Source organism: Dermacentor albipictus, chromosome 1 (assembly GCF_038994185.2).
Source record: "Dermacentor albipictus isolate Rhodes 1998 colony chromosome 1, USDA_Dalb.pri_finalv2, whole genome shotgun sequence".
Taxonomy (NCBI): domain Eukaryota; kingdom Metazoa; phylum Arthropoda; class Arachnida; order Ixodida; family Ixodidae; genus Dermacentor; species Dermacentor albipictus.
In genome coordinates, this window is record NC_091821.1 from 10947320 (window position 1) to 10968729 (window position 21410).

The following is a 21410-nucleotide window of genomic DNA, read 5'->3' on the forward strand; positions in this document are numbered from 1 at the left end:
CTGGGCGGGCCATGGCTGTCCTCGGGAGCATGCGCTGGGGCAAGGGCGCGGGGCAAAGAGCACTACCGCGTCCCCTGCTGAACGACCCACGGTCGGCCTCCCTGAGCGGAACATGGCAGTCGTCGGGAGCAAGCACTGGGGCAAGGGCGCAGGCAAGGAGCACTGCCGCGTCCCCTGCTGGGCGACCCGCTGTCGGCCACCCTGGGCGGACCATGGCTGTCGTCGGAAGCATGCGCTGGGCTCAGGGCGCAGGCAAATTGCATCGTCGCGTCCCCTGTTGGGCGACCCGCTGTGGGCCACCCTGGGCGGAGCATGTCAGTCGTTGGGAGCATGCGCTGTGCCAAGGGCGCAGGCGAAGAGCACCGCCGCATCCCCTGCTGGGCGACCCGCTATCGGCCACCCCGGGCGGACCATGGTTGTCGTCGGGAGCATGCGCTGGCGGAAGGGCATAGGCAAAGAGCACCGCCGTGTCCCCTGCTGGGCGACCCACTGTCGGCCACCCTGGGCGGAGCATTTCAGTCGTCAGGAGCATGTGCTGGGCCAAGCGCACTGAGAAAGGACAGCACCGTGACCCCTGCTGGAGGACCCGCTGTCAGCCATCCTGGGCGAACCATGGTAGTCGTCGGGAGCATGCGCTGGGCCCAGCGCGCAGGCAAAGAACACCGCCGCCACCACTGCTGGACGACCTGCTGTCGGCCACCCTGGGCGAACCATGGCATTCGATGGGAGGATGCACTCAGTCAAGCGCGCAGGCAAGGAAGCCCGCCGCAACCTCTGCTGGACGATCCAATGTCGGCTGTCCTGGACATATCATTGCAGGCGTCGGATGTACTTGCTGGGCCTAGCGCGCAGGCAAGGAATACCGCCGCGACGCCTGCGGGAGGACCAGCTGTCGCTCATTTTGCGCGGGCCGTTGCAGGCGCAGGGAGCATGCGCTGGGGGTGGTAATGACGCTCTGAGAAGGAGGATGGGGAAACATCGCTTCTCTTAGTGCTAGAATAATTGTTTTCCTAATGTAGTGTCTACGAAGGCTTTGTCCAGCAATAGTTTTCGTTTTAGTCAATCACCTCGTCGCTTATGTATTCGCTGTCTGAACAAACTTATATTGGATTGTATTAATAAAAGCAACACTTTCACGACACTTTCGAAATTACTGCCCTGCTAGTCCGTGAAGACGGTCGAATAGCGAAGCTGTTCTTGCGCCGTTCTGGAACTTCTCGTTCAGGGAGCCCGGGTTCTTCACTCCGGCGCCGCCGATGTGGTTACGCCTATCGGGCGTGTACTTAGGGATCTGCCACCCAGCACAACCGCTTAAACTCAGCTTCTCCTACGCGCAGCTCAGGGTGGGCCCTACGATGACGAGCCAGTTCACGAGCTCACTGACGCTCGCGGTAGGCAGCTTCTTCCGTAGGAGTACGCATTAGTCTGGTTTTGCCATATCTGTAGCTGGGACGGAACATGGGGAACTACTATTCCAAAGCTCCATATATTGGGCATAAGGCCCACCACTGGAAATGCGGGCGCTGCAATCGTTTTGACGATTGGTTGGATTGGTTTGACGATAGACGTCTTGGTGTTTCTTAATGATGTGGCACACATGTTCAGCTGCGAAGGACAGAACGGCGTCAGTGACGGTATACACCCAGTCCGCTGTTGTCGCTTGCGTTCGATGTCTCGAGTTTGCTCGGTGGCGTGGTTAGCAGCATCCGCCCGGCATTGCCGCTAGCGATTCTTCAAAATTAAATTGGTTCAAAATTAATTTTCCGTCACGTAGACGATGAGTGGCTAATCAACCCTTAAGCTATGGCTCATACCCGGTAAGCGCATCCTCCCCATTAAAACTCCATTAATTAAAGGTTATAAAACTCTTTTGTCTTCCGTAGCATGCAATTGTTTGCTAAATTCGAAAGCGAAGTTGATATGCAGCTCTTATATGAAACAAATGTAATGCAGAACCATTGAAGATGGTTATCTAGGTAAGCGATATCACTTTAGTATCCCACTGAGTGCTCAGTGGATCAATGAAATGCAACGGGTGTTATAGCAAGTTCCTGATTATATCCTGTTTAAGGCTCTAATATTTTTTGTTGATACATGAATGAGTTTGTTGTGCAATGTTTTGGAGAATAAAGGCAGAGGTTTTGATGGAGCAGACAATGATTTCACTTTATTTCTTCCTGGGTTATCGATACTAGCTATCAGATTGGAACCGCAGCCGATGTAGACGACGTTGCTTTGCCAACTCTTCTTCGCTGTCAGGGTCCATTTTGGCAACAGGGGGCATTTTTATTGTAAAGCATCAATTGGCCCATTGAGCGAAAAAGCCGGCGTCTGTGGCAGAGAAACGGCACCTAAATTCCCATTATTGGCAGCGACGCCTCGTCATGAGCGGGCCACGACGGAGCAGAGTGGGCAAATCGGAACACCTGCTGTAACGCCAGTGCGCATGAGGGGAGAGGGCATCGCCGCGACGCCACGCCACCTGTGCGCCTCGACGAAGCAGATACGGTGACGCGACGCCGCTGTGCGAGACGGGTTGTCGTCGGCAAGGCAGTCGCGTGACGCGCGCGTGCGGGCGCCGCCGTCTCGCTCTCGGCAGCCCCCGCGCGCTGCGTATCTCTCTCTCTCTCTCTCAACCTCACTCGGCTTAGGGCCGATTTACGCTCGAGCCGCCCATCGCCGCAAGCCGCACCGCACGCGTGCGGTCGCGCGAAAGATTGCACGTATCAAACACTTGTGCACAAATTTCGGTTTACAATATGTAAGGTATACACTGTGCACACACTGTAAATGGTAATTTGTGCACAAGTGCTGGATATGTGCAATTTTTCGCGCGACCGCAAGCGTGCGGTGCGGCTTGCGGCGATGGGTGGCTCGAGCGTATCGGCCCTTAGCTGCGGCGCGCGCCTGCCAGCCTTGGTGGCCGTTGCTGCTTCAGTGGTCTCTCGTCGCGCAGTACGGTGGTGGCATGCGGCGTCTTTGATTTCTCAGCAATATCGTTCAAACAATTCCGGTCTACAGCCAGCCTGCTAACGTGGAAACTGTACAAAAATGAATAAATAAATAACCCACGCCAATTTAATTCCAAAACTCGATAACGTAACGCGAAGCAAAACACTAATACTTTACTCTCAGCGCAAAACTCGAAGGACTGCTGAGCGGCATTCAATTGGACATTAATGCTTTCGCATTCCCGAGTCTAAGAAGCGCCTAAGAGGAAGGTTTAGCTCAGGCCCAACTCCGACGCGGCCTGCTCAAATACATGTAAAACGCAAAAACGTTCTTCTGAGATAACCACTGGACCGATTTATTTTTTTTTTGAAATCTGTTTCATTTGAGAGATACAGTTTATTTCAGTGACTGTTGGAAGCAGAATTTCGATTTAGGGCCTGAATTTCATAAAAAAAAATTCAACAATTCGGAAGCCTGAAACAAAAACATAGAGGCATGAAGTTTGCAAATTAATACCTTTGCATCAAGAACAGATATCGCAGTTCGCTAAACGCCACCTATTAGGGCCTTGAAAGCGGACGAATTCAATATGTCATTTCATATTATAACGTGACATTTTTACGTTGTGTACAGGGATTCTGCAAAAACTGTATTTCCATGTTACTCAATTTATGTAGATTCATATTTAATATATCAATTTTGTCCGCTTTAGATGCGCTGTTACATGGAATTCACAGAATTGTGATATCATTTAACATTGCTTACAGGCACGTACCCAGGTTTTTTTTCGGTGGGGGGGGGGGCAACCCAACGTAACTTTCCTATGCAAAGTAGGGGGGGGGGTCACCTTTACTATAGCACCACGGCCGTGCTAGTACAAATGTGAATAACGCCCGCCGTTCGCCATAAATACGCGTAAACCCGGAAAAGAGAAACGAAATAAGATGTATCTCACAGATAGCACGCCTGTGGGATACACCTCTTCTTCACTTGGCAAACAAGGAACCACATCGAACGGACTCGCGCAGGAAAGAAGCGCAGGAAGAACACTGCCAATAACAAGTGAACAAACGAAAGTGCGAAATAAAGATTTCTATCATCATTATCAGCCTATGTTATGTCCTCTGCAGGACGAAGGCCTCTCCCTATAGTAGATTTCTATAGTAGCACACAACTTAAAAAACAGCAGTTGGCAACCAAGGCACACTGACTGCGCGGGGTTGTGTTACTTCGCCAGCCAATCACAGAAGCAAACAAAATCGTCGTCATGCGGCCTTTTCAATATGGCATCCTACTTGATACCTCCGGAGCGTCTGCTGTTCTTGAAGGGTCTTTTCATCGGTGGAAGCAATGAGGTGGGCAACAGAGATGGACAAAGCGTATGGAGTCTGAGCATTTCACTCTTCAAAAGTCTCTCCGCCGTAGTTGCTTAGTGGCTATGGTGTTGGGCTGCTAATCACGAGGTCGCGGAATCGAATCCCTGCCATGGCGTTCGCATTTCGATGGGGACGAAATGCGAAAACATCCGCCTACTTAGATATAGGTGCACGTTAAAAAACCTCAGGTGGTCCAAATTTCCGGAGTCCCCCCCTACGGCGTGCCTCATTATCAGATCGTGGTTTTGACACATAAAACTCCATAATTAATTTAATTTTCAAAAGTCTGCGGTACAGTTAATTTCACTGCTGAGCCCATTTTACTCATGAAATTTCACTGCCAACTGAAGCGAAACTTGTCAATGAATAGTTGCAGCGAAGTAAGCATTTTATTTCACTTCAATAAAGAATTATGCTTTCGTCATTTCCTCTATAATAGGCGCGGGAAAACGCATAAAATTACGCGCTAATAATTTTATTTTTGTGGTTACTGCATTATTTGGGCAACAGGAAAAGTTTGAAGTACGAATTATTTGCAGCCTCGTGGAGGAACAGTTGCTGGCGGTTATGAAAGCGTGGGCGGGGCTTCACTGCAGACGTAAGTTGTATCGGACTGGCGTTTTTCTTTTTTAATTAGCTGTGGAAGAATTATAGAGAAATATATATTTGCGGAACAATCACAGTTCTTTTGGATCCCTCATTTACTGCTTTACTAAGTGAACTGCCAAAACCGATTCGTATTGTTATTTGGGAAGTTGCGTAATGATGCGTGGCCGCCAATCCCGTACAACCGCGTACAGCACAGGACGCTGCGGTTCTAATCGTACTGCGCTCACCGCGGAAGGTTAGAAAAACACCTACATAAGCACAGCAGAGAAGTGGCTACGTCAGGCGACTCGACTGATAACTGTAGAAGCATCATTCAAAACACACAGAATTGTTCTCCACTTCCGGCAGCGTTTTCCTACACTGTAAAAAATTTCCGTCATTATACGGAGAACTGCAGGGTAAAAATACGGAAACTATGTCATATTTCAAAAATACGGCAAAATCTGCCGTTAATATACGGAAAGTGCTCTCCGTTTTCAGCTTTACGGACATTTTCACTGTAATCATATGTACGGCTATACACTGTTTTGGACGAAACAGACAGAATGCCGTATTTTTGTTATGCGAACATCCGTATTATTGTGAGAAAACTTAACCTGTCTGAATGAGCGCTCGTACTCGTAAAGTTTCAGCTAACAATATTTTATTGAACACGCAAACTGTACGCATTATGAAGATGCGTACAAAATGTGAGAGCTAGCCTTTTACCAAAAGCTGCAATAATAGATCGTATAAATATAATACGCATCTTCTATTGCGGTCGCAGTTTGCCGCGCATATGGGCCTCGCTGATCATATGCGCAAATATAAGCTTGTTGTCGCAGTGTTCTCAAATTAAGCGCTTTGTGGTTAATAACACAGCATATATGTTTAAGTGAACGAAGAGCCGTGGACATACGTGCATACGTAAACAAGCTTGCAGCATTCAGGTGCTGGTGCACTGGGAATGACATTGGTGCTCTGTATACGCCAAAAATTGTGTGCACTCTAAATCAGTACCGAAACGCAGGGAGTGGTATATTGACCGTAACGGCATTTACATTTTGCAGCAAATGGTCTCGAAGGGGGCTGGCGGCCTATAGATCCAAGTACAACGGTCTGATGAAATTTTCGAATGCGGCAAGCAATTAACCCAAGTGTCAAAGAGCATTGCTGAACTGCAATGTAGTTGGTTTAACTCATTCCCATAATATTTACAAAATATCTCGTCTCTGACAATACCTGCCCATTCATTGAGACACATCGATTACGCATATTCTTCACTGTTCATGTGTTAATTCTTGCGATAAGATGTAATCGCAAACATTTGGCGCTTCATCTTGAACCAAGACCGGTAAGCGCGCTCGTTCTTGTACGGTAGAATAAAGAACGCGAACATGCACCGACATGTGTGTAAACTACTGGAAGGTGACTGAAGATGAAGGACCTATTACCGTGCTAGTACTGTGTGTACTGTCAAAAAGAAGAAAAAAATAATACGGAAAGAAAGAATGCCCAGTGCCGAGATGTAACGATTCAAGCTTTATTTCTTTTTGACCTAGAATGCAACACCATTAGTTCCATGTGCTTTATATATGGGTAATGTTATGACACAACTCATTATTTACCCGTTCATTACATGCACCAACCAGCCCAAATTATCACTATACTCGAGATTATGGACGCATCACAGTGCATTGCTTTGCACTTCATTGCAGCACAGGGGTTTGCTATGCCCAGTAGCGAACGCTTTGGTTGACCTCCCTGCCTTTTTGCTTCTTGCATTCTCTCTCCCTTTGTATAAAACGCACTAACTTGTGGGAGAGAAAGTGTTCTCCTCTTTTAGAATTCAATTAATTGTCAAGCAATTATATTGCAGTTCCAGTAACTGTATCGACCGGGTCCCGGTCGAAGAAACAAACAGCAGGCGTTTCAAGACAACAGTGAACTGTATGTTTATTGCGCTGGTCATTTTATACCAGAGCGATGGAAAGGGGGTAGTGAAAATAGAGGGCAAGGAAAGGCATGTGTCGTTCCAGCGTGCCAAGATAGCTTGTGCTCGTTGAACTGATACGATACAGTAACTAGAGCACAAATGCGAAAACGAAACCGATTCTCTTCTGTTCTCCGCGCTCACCGAGTGCGGCACCAGGGGGCAGCGCGTGCTGCGCGTCCGTTAGGAGTGGCAGACGGAGCTGCTCATGTGTAGTCAGCCGGAATTTTTCGTGTCGTGTTGTAAAAGTTGTTAATTTGGCGTAAATATCTCTTGACTTGTACCCAAGAGTGAAGCAAGACTCCAAGGAAGAGAGATTGAAGCATCGGGAGCGATGAACAGAAACGATGGATGGTTACGCTGCTTGGGTCTCGGCACGTTCGAATTGGCAAAGTTCCGAATTTGTCGCTTTGTTTTGTACGCTTGTGCGCTCGTCATTTGCCGTCATCGCGCGGAGATATTTGCGCTGGATGTCTTTCACTTCGTGTACAAAACTCTGCACGCTGCGGCATCGAAGAAGTTGTCCTGTGTTTTGGTGCACGTATGCGCTTGGACACGGATATATCCTACTTGCTCTCAACGGGTGTTCAACAGTCTACGCGCACTCGTAACTTGCCCATGAGGTAAGCCCATTTTAATCTTATTTGGTTTGCATAACGTAGGTGTTAAAATGATGTGTGGTAAGCCGGTGTCGCGAACAGAAATATTGTTTCAAAAGACCACTATGCAACGTCTTAGGGCAAAACTGACGCATGAATGGGGAAAGGGATCACCCTATCTTTTCAGGTCGATTCCAGTCGTAGCGCGATCAGCTCGATCGCAATTTCCGTGAGGTACTTCTAACCTTTTGCTCACTCGCGTTAAAAGCGTAGAATAAAACTGCGTTCAGTTGCGCACTTGTATTGACGCTTGTATTGGCTTGAGAGCATACTGTATCCGATAGAAGAGCTTCTGTTAAAATACGGAAATAAACGTTCGAGGCAATAGCAGTCGCTCACTACCTGTGATAGTTACTTTCTTGCTTGGGTGCACGTTTTAATGGGCCTCTTGCGCTGGAGTTTGAGGTATAGTAGCGGCGCCTGGTGGCGGCGCGGGAAACGACATCTGGGTCGTACCAGCTTGGGTCGTATTGAGCCCTGGCTGTGGCGAAGCACGTTTCTCGGTCGAGTTTTGCGTCGATTCGCACTTTTTTCTGCCCTGTTGCGAGTGCGAAAAAGCTCGTCACTTCTCGTAGACCATGTCGACCACGCTGCGAGCTCGCCGCAGCCTATAGTTTAACGATAACGGGCTCTCCGTGTGCCGTGGGACGTAATGCTGGGAGCAGACGGAATCGGTGACGCCGATCCGGAAAGACCTAGCCCAGCCTCGAGAAGGCGTCACCGTCATTACTTCTGCGTCGTGGGCTGCCATGAGCAAGAAGGCCTGAATCCCACCATCAGATTCTACCGTTTTCCTTCAAGGCCTCACGAAGTGGAGCGTCGGGCACGCTGCATAGCTGCAGTTCGTCGCGCTGAGTAAGCGAAACTTCGCGCCATGCTGACTGTTTCGCCTGTCTTGAAGCTTGCTTGATTATCTGCGTTCTAAATTTCGGTCTTTTGCACCTACAGTTCCGACAGCACACCGACATAGCAGCAGGCATGGCTGGTAATTCACGATTCGAGACCCGGCCACAGCGACAATTAACCATTCGACCGATGCGAAGTGGTTATGTGACCAGGTGTGTGCAAATGACCACAAATGGCCGGGCTGATTCGGTGACGATTCACTACCCCACTACGAGCAGCACAGGTTAGAGAGTTAAATGTGCTCATACTTGACCTCAAGTCAGCATGTTGAGGCAGCGCAGCAAGGTAGTATTGATTACAGCAGATCGATGTTCGAGCGCTGTCATTAAAAGCTACGTCAAGCGAGCAGCTACGAGCTCGCGCTGCAGCGCGATTCGCATGGACGTGCGAGCTCATATGCATTGCATCAGTTATTAGCAGTTACTAAAAGGGACAGATGGCCGCTACGACAACGCAGGCATAACTACTTGTTTAGCGGCATGCAGTCAACAAATATTGCAGGAGGCCCGCCGTTTCGCGGCATGTCGAAAGACCGCTGCCTTCGCGGCGCGTACGATCGTGTGCTCGAGCAGTTCCGTACACATGATGTCTGCTTATCGCTGCTGTGGATTCATTTATATCAAGCATTTCCTCGCGTTTGTGCGCCTGAATCTAGCAACGTGCAAACCTAACCTGAAGTTCCACTTCGTACGCGACTCGCTTCACTTGCGATTGACACCGCGCTAAAACTTCGCCGCTTAATTCTTGAACGGCATACAGGTATTCGGCACTGCATAATTTCTTGCCTTTACGCAGCGTGCCACCCCTGAAAAAATCTTCGGCACCGGATATTTGCTGCAGGCCGTGATACAACAGAACCGAAAGTGGCGGGTCCATATTGTAAACGTGCTTTCCGAAGCAGACGACGGAGCTTGGTACGACCCATTTTAGGACAGAGGGCGCTTTTTAGCACCTTTTTCGCAGCGCCCCCTGGGCAATGCAAGAGCCCCATTGTGACCAGAAAAAAAAAGTTCTTTGCTCTGGCTGCTCTGCTGTGTTTCCTCGGTGCAACTTTTTGCAGTGCAGCAAGACGTGTTGCTTCGAATGATGTCTGGGCAGTCAAGGCATTCGTGTCAGTAAGCAAGCAGTAAACGGGGTATCAGTGCGAAAAAAAAAATGGACATACAAGAGAAGCGAATGGTATCATCATTGACTCTTTTATTTTAGGAATAATTCAGTTGTATTACTAAAGCGGAGAGTGGATATGCATGACAGTCAGATTGTATTGATACTCAGTAAAAACAAGGTAACTTATCATTACTAATCAATCCTTTTCTTTCACTGAAAGGCAAGTTGCTGTTGTGCTGGAGCTGAGAAGAGGTCTGCTGCCTGCAGTGGGTCCATCTCTCTCAAATTATCGCAGTATTGTAGCTCTCAAAGTGAGTGGATTTCTTTTTCTCTTAGCTATTTGCCACCTGAATCATGACTGCCACCTGCCACCTGAATCAAGCTGTGTAGGTGACCACTGTTAGTGACATTGGAGTGCTGGTGGACAAGCACTCCTTCATGATTGCAACGCATATGACAGAGTGTAGCTGTGGCAGTATGCGAAGATGTTAATCTATAAGCCAAATTAGGTTCTTTGAGGTAATATGTTAATATATTGATGACATTGGATTGTGGTCTAGCAGGCAAAAATGCTAAACAAGGAGAAGTAATTTTAATTTGCACTTGGTAAGATGTGCAAGCAATTCAGACTGTTACACATGAAATGGGACATTTGTAGATGTCTTCTACAATGCTGCAGTCCTGAATAGCTTCAGAGTTTAGTGATACCACTATAATTTCTCTGTAAAGCATGCAGCACAGTTTAGCATTGGGGGAGGCTGGCATCAACAGGCGTCTACTTACTTACTTAGTTAAATGGGGTTTAATGGCGCAAAAGCGGCTAAGGCTATGCTGCGCCAAACACGAGGTGTTTTAAAATCGGGTAATGAAGGAAAAGGCTTTGTTAATAATCTATATTTTATGCAAAAATCCAGTGTCGTCTAGAAATTTACGAACGTCACATAATGGGACTAGCGGATCATCACCTAAAATTAGAGCAGGGTGTAAAGGTATGTGTAGTTGATATAATTTGTGCAAAAGTGTTCGCCTGTGTGTTTCAGTCTGTGTACATGTGAGTAATATGTGCATAACTGTTAGTGGCTGTTGACATTTCTCGCATGTTGGTGTGTCTTCTTTCGTAAGTAATTGTGTGTGAGGTGTGTGTGCCCAATGCGTAGTCGGCATAATACTACATTGATGAACCGCTCCTGATGGTAGCATGACTTCCACGCGCCAACTATGGGTTTCGTGAGATGTAGTTTGTTGTCAGCACAACGGTCCCATTCGCGTTGCCATTTCGCCGTTAAGGCTTTTCTAATCGCGCGGATGCTATCTTTGTATGGAAGTGTTGTGTTTGTTATCTCTTTGTTCGCTGCCATCGATGCATATCTATCGGCTGCTTCGTTACCCGGTATACCAACATGACTTGGTACCCAGTAGAAGCGGATTGATCTTCCATATTTGTTAAGCGCGACCATGTTTAGTATGTCTCCTAACAGGGGTTCAAACTCAGATTTTAGGTTTAGAGCCTTCAGTGTACTTAAGGAATCAGTGTAAATGACTGTGTTTTTGTGCTTGCCAGTGATAATCTTTTTAACTACAACCCATACAGCGTAAACTTCAGCAGTGAAAACAGAGGCATGTTTTGGTAGACGAATACTTCTTTCCCAATTTTCCGTTACGGCCGCTACACCCACGTGTTCTTTTGTTTTGGACCCATCAGTGTAGAATTGCATGTGATTTTGATATTGGTCCTGAAGAGCACGGAATTCTTGTATAATGTGTTCGTGTGGAGTGTCTCTTTTCCTTAAATGCGTTAATGTCCGGTCGCACAACTGCGTGAAATAGTACCACGGGGCCAACCGTTCTGGTTTCTTGGCAACCTGGAGGACTTCGTGGGGAATTTCATAATCCCAACAGTATTGCTCATACTACAGTACAAGTGGCCTAATCATGTTTGGTTTATTTGTGTAGTGTAAGCGTGAGTTGCACTGTGTGATGATGCTGTAGCATATGTGTTGCGGTGATGACTGAATTCTGAGTACGTAAGGAAATGTGAGGAATGCTCTGCGCTGCTGTAATGAGGGTTCGTTACATTCAACATATAAACTTTGAATAGGTGACGTCTACTTACTGTGAAGTTCAAATGAGGTGTTACTGTTAGGGTGACTATATATAATTTATGGTTTAATTCTAATCTTGTATGAGGCAGACATAGGGCCCTATAACGTAAAACTATTCCAATATGTTTCTATTCCAATTTCCTGACGTCAAATTTGCGTAACCACCGACGCAAGCACCGGGCGGTCACCCATAGGGTTGTCTGAACAGACCAATCAAACGCTCTCCTCCTTCGTAGGAGGTCCCTTTTGTTTGCTTGAAAAACGTATAACATTGCCTACACTGAGCGGCTTGTTGTATATCATTGGCTGACAAGAGGCGAGGAGAACGCTGAAGTGGAGAGGGATTCACTAGGGCAGAGCCAGTGCACTGAAAACCGATAACCGGATGAAGAGGGTGGTGCCGGCGTCTGCGATTGGTCGGCTTTCCCTTACTTAGCTTGTGGTGGCTGGGCGAAAATCGCGGCGGCATGCAACGGAAGCTTAAGAATGACGCTAAAATTGACCCTCAGCAAAGAAGAGTTGGCAGAATGAGGTAGTAAACGTGTCGAAAGTGCTTAAAAACGTTACACGGTCACGCAACAAGTTTTATTATACGCAAATACACCCATGCTCTCCGGCAGGTGCGAGTAGCCAGCGTCTCAGTGATCGGCGGCAGCTATCTTTTATTGCTTTCGGAATGGGGCAGCCTGCGGCTATTCCGAAAAAAATTCACTTTTGTTCGGCATATTAATGCATCTTTATCGCGTATACGTCACTTTGACGCGGTGAGTTCGTGCGGTTTTGTGACGTCGCGTGACAGGCAGGTGAAGTGGGTGCAGCCCGAAAACTTTTTACCAATAGCCGAGGGCTAATGGCGAAAAGGGGTCGAATCAGAAATAACTGTTTTTCTTTTTTCTGTCAAATCATGCATAATCAGTGTGCACACATCATATCAGATGGGGAGGTATTGCGGTTTTTGTAACGTCGCGTGACAGACAGGTGAAATGGGCGGTGGTCGAAAAAAGTTTTTGACCAATCGCGGAGGGCTGATAGCAGAATTGGAATAGAAAAGTTTGGAATAGTTTTACGTTATAGCGCCCATAGTTTACCCACTTCGTTAAACAATAGAGATGTAATATCTATGTATACAAGTATTACCCATTCATTTATGCCATTTGGACAATGGCAGAAATGCATGGGTAATACTTGTGTACATAAACATTACATCACTATTGTTTAACCAAGTGGTGCCCCTGCATGCTAAATTTTACAGGGCTATTATTAAGTAATGTCAACTTTTGTTGTAACATTAAGGCACCTTTTATATTATTACAGATTACCACCATTGTGTACCATCATAGTGTGATATTTACACTAAATGTATTTGACTTTGCTATAAAACCCTGCACACTGGTGCATCATGAAATTTTTTTCTATAGTTTCTGGCCTCAGAATGCACTTCACGTAATATTCTTGTTTGCAACAAGACTATAATGCAGGTTTCTCCCCTTATATTTTGTGGCACTTCAAGCTGCGGCGAGCTAAACCATTGGGCAGCAATACTGGAATCGCTACTGCGTGTGGAGCTGTCTTCAAACACACACAAGGAATACATAATTGCTTTGTTATCGCAAAACAATGGACACAAGAAAGACGACAGAACAAGGCGCTACTCTCAACTGACATCACTTTATTGCGTCCCTCCTTTGTAGACAGCAGAATCTAGAAGAACATGCGCTGTGAACACCATGTGCAGGAACCACCAACATCTGATCACAAGAGCACACTCATGCGACAGAATCCAAAAAAACCATATTGAGCACTGTACAAGGTTAAAGAAAGCACACTAATGCACTGTGACCCCAATGACTATGAAAAAAGCTTCCGATAACTCTCTGGCGGTGGTATCACGGCTCTTTTTCAAAATCGTAGTATCACGAAACATTGCGAACATAAGCGATCCATACCAACCGGCACAGGTTCCCATTTGGCTCAACATTGTAAAATATGGAAGTGCAAAGCCATGTTTCGTGATACTATGATTTCGAAAAAGTGCTGTGGTACCACCGCCCGAGAGTTATTGGAAGCTTTCTTCATACAGTCATTGGGGTCACAGTGCATTAGTGTGCCTTCTTTAACCTTGTGCAGTGCTCAATATGTTTTTTTGGATCCCATCGCATGAGTGCGCTCTTGTGATCGGTTGTTGGTGGTCCCTGCACATGGTGCTCACTGCACATGTTCTTCTAGATTCTACTATCTATAAAGGAGTGACGCAATAAAGGGATGTCAGTTGAGAGTAGCGCCTTGTGCTGGTCGTCTTTCTTGTGTCCATTGTTTTGCTCTAAACAAAGTATTTATGGATTAGCACCAACTAGCCCGCCAACGCATTGTGTTGAACGCAAAGAAATGCTGCTTTGCCATCTTTGACTGTGTTGCGGGCACTTCTGAAGTACTGTCTGTCCAATAACCTTGGTGGCATGGAAGTGCCGTCCACTTCTATGCGTTGCTTTCTGTTTCATTGTGGCATCACATCACATTATATTCATAATGTGTATGTACTTTTTCTAAGGGACCCATATTCCTATCCTTGTGTTATATTTGCTGTCGCATTATTTATGTGCAAATGACCAGTGCTCCAAGTTCCATTTTATCGCAAAGTTAAACTACTGGTACCTAAACAGTTCTGTATATAAGAAAACCAAAGCCGAACTGCCGAACACTATCAAGCAGCAGCCTTAACAGTGTCAAGTAGTCAGATTTTATTGGTTATGCAGAGGCGCACAGCGTACCTCTTTATTACTTGCTGAACAATTAAGCTGTGTGAAAACTGAGTATTTATGTAACTTCAACCACATGCTATTGGCCATTGTTCCTGCCCTATGAAAATGTGGAAGATTATCACGGCATTTCTTTTTCTAACTCTTTTTCCTTATTACAGTGGGATTACTGCATGTGTAAGAAGGAAACGGATCACATAGGCAATCAAAAGCCAACAATGTGTAAACTTGGAACATTGATTGTACAGTTTGATGACCCAGAATAAGTAGAAATACACCATAAATGATTGACAATTAACTTTTACTTGACACAGGGCTAGAGCATACAGTAAGCATACTGTATGCTCATACGGTGTCACATCAATTTAAATTTTAGTGTAGCTTTACAGTGTACGCTTCTATTGTTGCAGTCTGTCAGAGGGATGGTAATGTTTCGCGTGTCTAGCAACTAGACTGTCTATATACAGTAGTAAAAATGTGCGAACTGTATTTTTTAATGATTTGATAGAATGTGTAGAACAATAAAGCCATACAATCAATGCACAGACTCAAGTGCATCACGGAAATGGTCCTAGCCTGAAACCCTGATTTTGTGAATGTGGCACATTTTCACCCCTAAATCAAGTGTTATACCGGATAATGGCCGCTGCCTTTTGAGGCAGAGTCGCACTGACGCTCTGGATGAAGGCCCCAGTTGCCCGCGCTGATTTTAATCGAGGGTGTGGCAGTTGGGATAGTTGGTGTCATTTGTTAACTTGAAGTCAGTGGTATCTGCTTTGTGAAGATGGCATCCTCTTGCCCTTGCGTCTTTGCATCCCCAATGTGGGTTATGCGCATTGAGCTCACCTCGACTGAGTATTCTGTGCAGGGGAAAGCGAATTTGAAGACAAAGCCAAGTGAAGTCACCTCAGCTGTGGTGCCTGGTTTTGGGACAGAGGTAGACCAATGCCAAAACGGCTTCCTTTCACTGCCTTAGCCTGCAGCATACCACCACAACTTTCTGATCAGACATATGTTTACTTAAGCTGTTCTTTTCTTCCCCTAATTCAATAATAGCCAATTTTAGGAGCTGCAAGTCAAGCTGACTTCAGAAGACGGCTGATTTTTTAGCTACTTCTAGTAGCTTATTGCGTGGTTAATTTTCTAGTTGGGCATGACATGCTTCGTGCTTCAAAAAATGAAATTTTTAACGAATTCTTGGAGTAATATTAGGACAGGCAACTCTAACTGAGTGATCACTGCTTTTGTCGCAAAATGTGGCGGTGAGCTAGGCAGATGCTCTCACGACAGCGTAGTGTTCAGGTTGTATGACTATAGGAGAAAGAAAATTGGAGTTGTGAAGTTCAAAGCCCTATTTTTACAGCATCTCTTCATACTGCTGACATCAGAGAGCTTTAGAATAGTGGACGCAAGTAGCATGCGTAAGCAAGAACCCTGTTTCTCTATTTCTGGGACCCATGTGGTTTGCATAACCAAGCACCACACGAGTCGCTTGCATCCTCTTATCCAATACTATTATTTTCATTGTAAAGCAACCAATATCACAGTAAGTCTGATCAACCTGCACCAACATGCTAGAAATTTTTAAGCACTTCAGGTGTGTTGGTTGAGTGTTTAAAGCACTTCACCACACCCTTGGCCTCTAGTCTTGTGCTTTCCAGTATTACTTGCTCATCAACTCGTTAGGTGTTTACATTGTTTTTCTGTGCTGTAAGATACGTTTGACAGTCCTAATAAAATTGCTAAGGTGAAGGTCTGGGCTGTTGTATTGGCCATGTCATTCTAAAACTGTTAGGTCCGACACTGTGAAAGCATTTGGCAACATTAATAAGCTTCACCTCAATACATGTGTGTATTGCGGTGGGATCATTCAGCATGTGAAAATAAAAAATACCGGCAAATAGAGAGTTGAAGAGCACCTGAAATTATAAAAAAGCGGGCGGGGCAGTAGCTTCAGGGTAACGGGGACATCAAAGCTGGAACTAGGGCTGCCATACATCCCGTCACCGCAATACACTGTTTGCTTCATCGCATCACACAAAAGTGTTGCAGTAAAGTTATTGAAGACGCACATATACACATTCATTCATACCAACTTTACACAGAACCTTGCATCCCATTGCTAAAACTATGAGCGCCAAAAACGGGCAGAGATGCAGCTGAACATAACGGCCCAGTATTAAGCTCCACCTCACCGTGTTTATCGTGCCCCTAGTACTAATAATATTAAAACATCTACTCTGCAGTTTAGGTTCTTGGAATTCTGGCAGACCATGTGATGTCACCAAAGCTCTTTTACGTTCGCAGCACTACGCGATAATTGTCGTAAAGCCCACAATAAATGTAAATCATATGAAGTCACGGATGGCGCACTAGCGCAGAACACGATTCAAAGCATGCGCTGCCCCATTTCAATGATGCATAAACAGTTATGAGCAACCACCTTAAACATTATTTACGTAACGTAAGCCGTGGCGAAGAACACGTACGAACCTCCGCCTACGACGCCCGTCAAGCAAATATTCAGGTGCATGTGCGATGTGATGACGCTTCTGCACAGCGCCGGTTCGCAAATTGCATTGCCGAGGCGCTACGCCACTTCAATATTTCGATCGTCAGCGCCACTGAATTCTTCAGAAATAGGGGTCACACACATAGAGTTCACCGAGACCAAAAGCCGACATGCCACACCACTACTACTGCACGACTTTTCGCCAACAAATACTGAACCAACTGCGGAGACTTCACACGAACAGTGGTCGGTGTGGGCCGAAGTCACCATTGAATAAAGAACCAACTTTGGCATTAGGGCATCACTTGGCGCTTGAGTGAAACTGCAGTTGGCACCATCATCGCGCCTTCTCAAAAGTCCCTAAATGATCCTGTCCCTAGGCACCTAGGATCAGGTCACGTGAGGGATTTTTGTACGACATTTAGACGCACGCCGCGCGGAGGGGGTAGGGGCTCTCTTCAGTTGCCTTCCTCCATGGCCGGACTCGACTCACTCGCTCCTCCGCGCTTCCTTGAGGCTATTTCTTCCGTTCGGCGGTAGATGGTGCCAGCGGTCGCTTTTTCCGAATTAATCGGATTTTGTGGAGGATGGACGTGCTTTTCGGGTCTCCGTGGCGGCGACGAAATCATAAGTTTTGTGCATGCTTTGAGCTAGCTTCTGCTTTTGATTTGCTGTTTTTTTGCCTTTAAATAGTAATTGGGTGGTTCTTCTTTTTCTTTCTTTTTTCGTCTCTCGTATTTGGGGTGCGCGGGTATGTTTCGTGCATATTTGGTTTTGCAGAATTGTTAGAGCGTCCTTTCGCGCCGCGTGCTTCAACACGTGCAGCCGGTTGGGACGTTGAGTGTTTGTAGTCTTTAAATGGTAGCTTGGAGGTGGCAATATTAATAGCTATTAGGTGATTTTATTGTGCGTGTTTTTGGTAGGGAAGGTGAGAGCGTGGCCGCGTGGTTGAGCGCGCGCGAGACCGTGTCATACCTTCGGTCTCCGCGGCATTGATTGCTTTTGAAACAGTGCTGAGAGTTGCTTTGTGACATTTTGAGGATTTGGATCCTGTGCGTATCGGTTCTTGTTAAAGGCACGTGCCCTGCATTGATATAGTGGTATAGTATTGTAGTATTTGCATCAGTAGTAGCATAATTATAGTATTTGTAAAAAGCCGTGCAATACATGGCGAGAAAGACGGGAAAGCAGGCAGTGCGCGGGGGGCCCCTCAAGGCAGATGAGGATACGGATGAGAATGGAGAGGGCGTCGAACCAACCGGCACACAATGTGATGTCGATACTAGGCTGCAGAAAATGGAGGCTTTCCAGGAAGAGCTTGTCAAAACAGGTGCAAGAGCTCAAAAATAAGCTAAACAGGGAGCGTGATGCACGGAAGGTAGTTGAAAAGACACTTGAAGCAGGCGGGGAAAAGCTGAACAGGACCACCATTGTGAACGAGAATATGCGTGACAATGGAACGCAGACCTCCGACGCGACAGGCGTGAGAGTGTCACCAAAGTACGTGGAATTCATGCAGCGTGATGAAGGGTTAGATGGAAAGAGCCACAGCTACCTCGAGGCCGCCGCGCGGAAAAAGCAGGAGCCCAGGGGACAATGTCCCTTGTCGAGTTCAATCACGCGGAAAAAGACAAAGGGAAGAAGGGAGAGGTAGGAGAGAGTGAAAGGGTGATTATCGCTGGCGACTCAAACATGGCTAGTTGCTCAAAAACAATTGTGGAGAGGGTGAAAGGCGATAAAAGAGTGGCGCTAGAAACATTTCCAGGGCGGACACTGGGTTCTGTCATGGAGCGAGCGAAAGAAAACCTCGCGGGAAATGCCCACGTGCGCAACCTTGTCATAGTAGCAGGTGGGCTAAATGACGTCCTGAACAGGAAAGGGACAGGACTATCCCAGAGCTTGGCGAAGGGTGTGGACGACTTGCATGAGCTATCCCCTCAGGTGCAGATCGTGGTGCGCATGGTGCCGGAGGTGCCTGTATGTGACAGTCACGTACAAAGAGCCGTAATGGCTGCTAATGAGGCAGTATGGAAAATGAGCCGAGAGAAGGCTTCGAGGTGGTCAAAATAAACAGAGAAGTGAGAAGGGGTGGTGGTTTTAAACGAAACGGGACCCACTTCAATTACAGGCTGGCACATGAAGTGGGCTGGCGAATTGGTGGTCGCGCTGCTGCTTTTTAGGGAGCCCGCGGGTGCTCAGGAGTCCAGAGTATATTGTAATGAAGAAGGTCTAACCTCAAAAGAGCATCGCTGTCGATAGCAGGAAAATGAGGAAAGCAAGAAAGAGAGCTCACCATGCAATAGGCTACATGAACATGCAGGGCGGCAGAAGAAAGGAAAAGTGGGTAGAGATTGAGGAGCAGTTAAATAGAGAACAAATAGGGGTGTATGCGGTAACAGAAACGCACCTTAGAGACTCAGAAGAGCCGCCAGTTATCAAGAATTATGTTTGGGAAGGGTGCAACAGAACTAAGTCGGAAAGAAAGGAAGGGGGAATCGGAATGCTCATCCATCAGGGATCCAAATGGAAAAGAGTAAATTTAACATGTCGAGAGCATCTTCGGTCATCATGTACAATGAGTGGACAAAAAACTTGGCGGGGGGGTTACGTATTTGTGGACGGAAATAATTGCACAAAGAAGAATAAAGAGTTAGCGGAATGCATAAGCGCTGATATTAAGGGTTTCGGGAATGGTGCTGAAATTGTCCCATTAGGTGACTTGAATGCCCACATACAGGATTTAGATGGCTATACCGACAACAACGGGAAGTCAATGCTAGACCTTTGTGAGCAACATAACCTTGTTATCGTGAATACAGGGCCTAAGTGTGAAGGGCAGATCACGTGGGAAGTGGGAAACCGGGCAATCGACCATTGATTACTGTCTTATGACAGAAGGAATTCATGATAAGTTGAGAGAAATGGTCATTGATGAGGAAGGGGATAGCAGCATAGGGAGTGACCATAAACGCATCATTTTAAAAATGGGATATGTAGTTGGGAAAGAGAGCAAGGAGCGCAAAATGGCCAGTCCAAATTTGAAGACTGAATAACTAGCAAATATAGTCACTAGAGCAGAGGAAAAAGTTGGCAAATGGCCAAGTAAAGAGTGGGAATATGATGAGCTTCTAAGTGTAATAACGGCGGAAATACGGAAAGAAAAACAACATGTTCATTGGAAACGAAAAGGGAAACCGAAAAGCTGGTGGAACAAGGAGATACGAGAAGCGATCGCCGAACGACAGAAAGCATCTCGAGAGCACAGGCAGGCAAAGAAGGCGCAGTTGCCACAGGATGAAGTAACCAGTAAATGGGAAATATACCGGGAGAAAAAGTCTATGGTTCAAATACTGGTGCAAGCAAAGATAAAATGTGGAAGTGAACGTTGTTTGGAAGAAATACGTGAGAAGAAGAAGGCCGCACCTAGAATATTTTGGAACCACATAAATTTATTAGGCAAGAAGTCAACAACAATGCAACAAGATATCCTAGACGAAGATGGAAACAAACTGGAAGGGGAAGCGGCATTAAATGACATCCGAAAAATAACCGAATCTTCTCAGGCAACGACGAGGTTGTATTTGAAGAAAAAAAAAGAGCATGAAAGGAAACTAGATGGAAAAAGAGCTGGTGCTGACAAATTTCAACAGGAAGAAAGCCCAAGAAAAAATTCCTGAGCGCACAGCCACAGGGCTTGACGAGGTTCCCGTTAGGCTGATTAATGAACTAGGACCAAGCGGTAAGGAAGCTCTGGTGAAAGCCGTGGAAGAAACTTTAAAAGATAGACGAATACTAGACAGTTGGTGACAAAGTAGACTAGATTTAATTTGTAAAGGTAAGGGGGAAAAAGATAGAATTCACTAGTATAGACCGTTGACCATCACATCGCTAATATACAGGCTGGCAATGCAGGCAATCGGATTAAAGCTGGAAGCATGGACAAAGAATAATGGCATTTTGGAAAAACAATTTATGACAACTCATAGGGAAGCTCATAAGGTTTCGAAGCGAGGTCGGGATGCCTTAGAACACGCACCTATAAAGCGAGATATAAGACGGAAGAAGAAGCATGTGCTTGCTTCGGGAAAGCTAGGGAAACGATGTAGCATGTTTTATCAGAATGTGAAGACATCTGCCCAGCGGTCGATTTAGGCACCACTGGCCTTTTTGAAGCCCTTGGGTTCAGATAGTGCAGGGGAAAATTAAACATGCCCGGCAATAGAGATTAGTAAGAGGCTATTGGAAGATTGGTGGAAGAAAAGTAGGGAACCGACCAAAAACAGAGACGTAAAAAAGCAAAGTTCACATAGGGGGTCCGGAAATTTGGTTGTGGGAGTTCATTGTGTTTTGTTTTCTTTCTTTCTTTTTCTTTAACCTAGATATGACATTAGGCAGTTTATTAGCAAGATCTTGGTGCCGCAACACACCACTCCATTCCAAAGGGGACGCTCATAACTTC

The 21410-nt window shown here is 46.3% G+C and overlaps 1 long non-coding RNA gene across 1 annotated transcript in view; it reads left to right on the forward strand.

Annotated features, from left to right (window-relative positions):
- Positions 1-7157: 7157 nt before the first annotated feature.
- Positions 7158-21410, forward strand: part of LOC139060161 (uncharacterized) — a 31043-nt gene continuing 16790 nt past the window's right edge. The window contains exons 1-2 of the long non-coding RNA XR_011514629.1: positions 7158-7532; positions 9802-9892. This is a non-coding gene — a long non-coding RNA (uncharacterized lncRNA). The remainder of the gene's footprint in view (positions 7533-9801; positions 9893-21410) is intronic.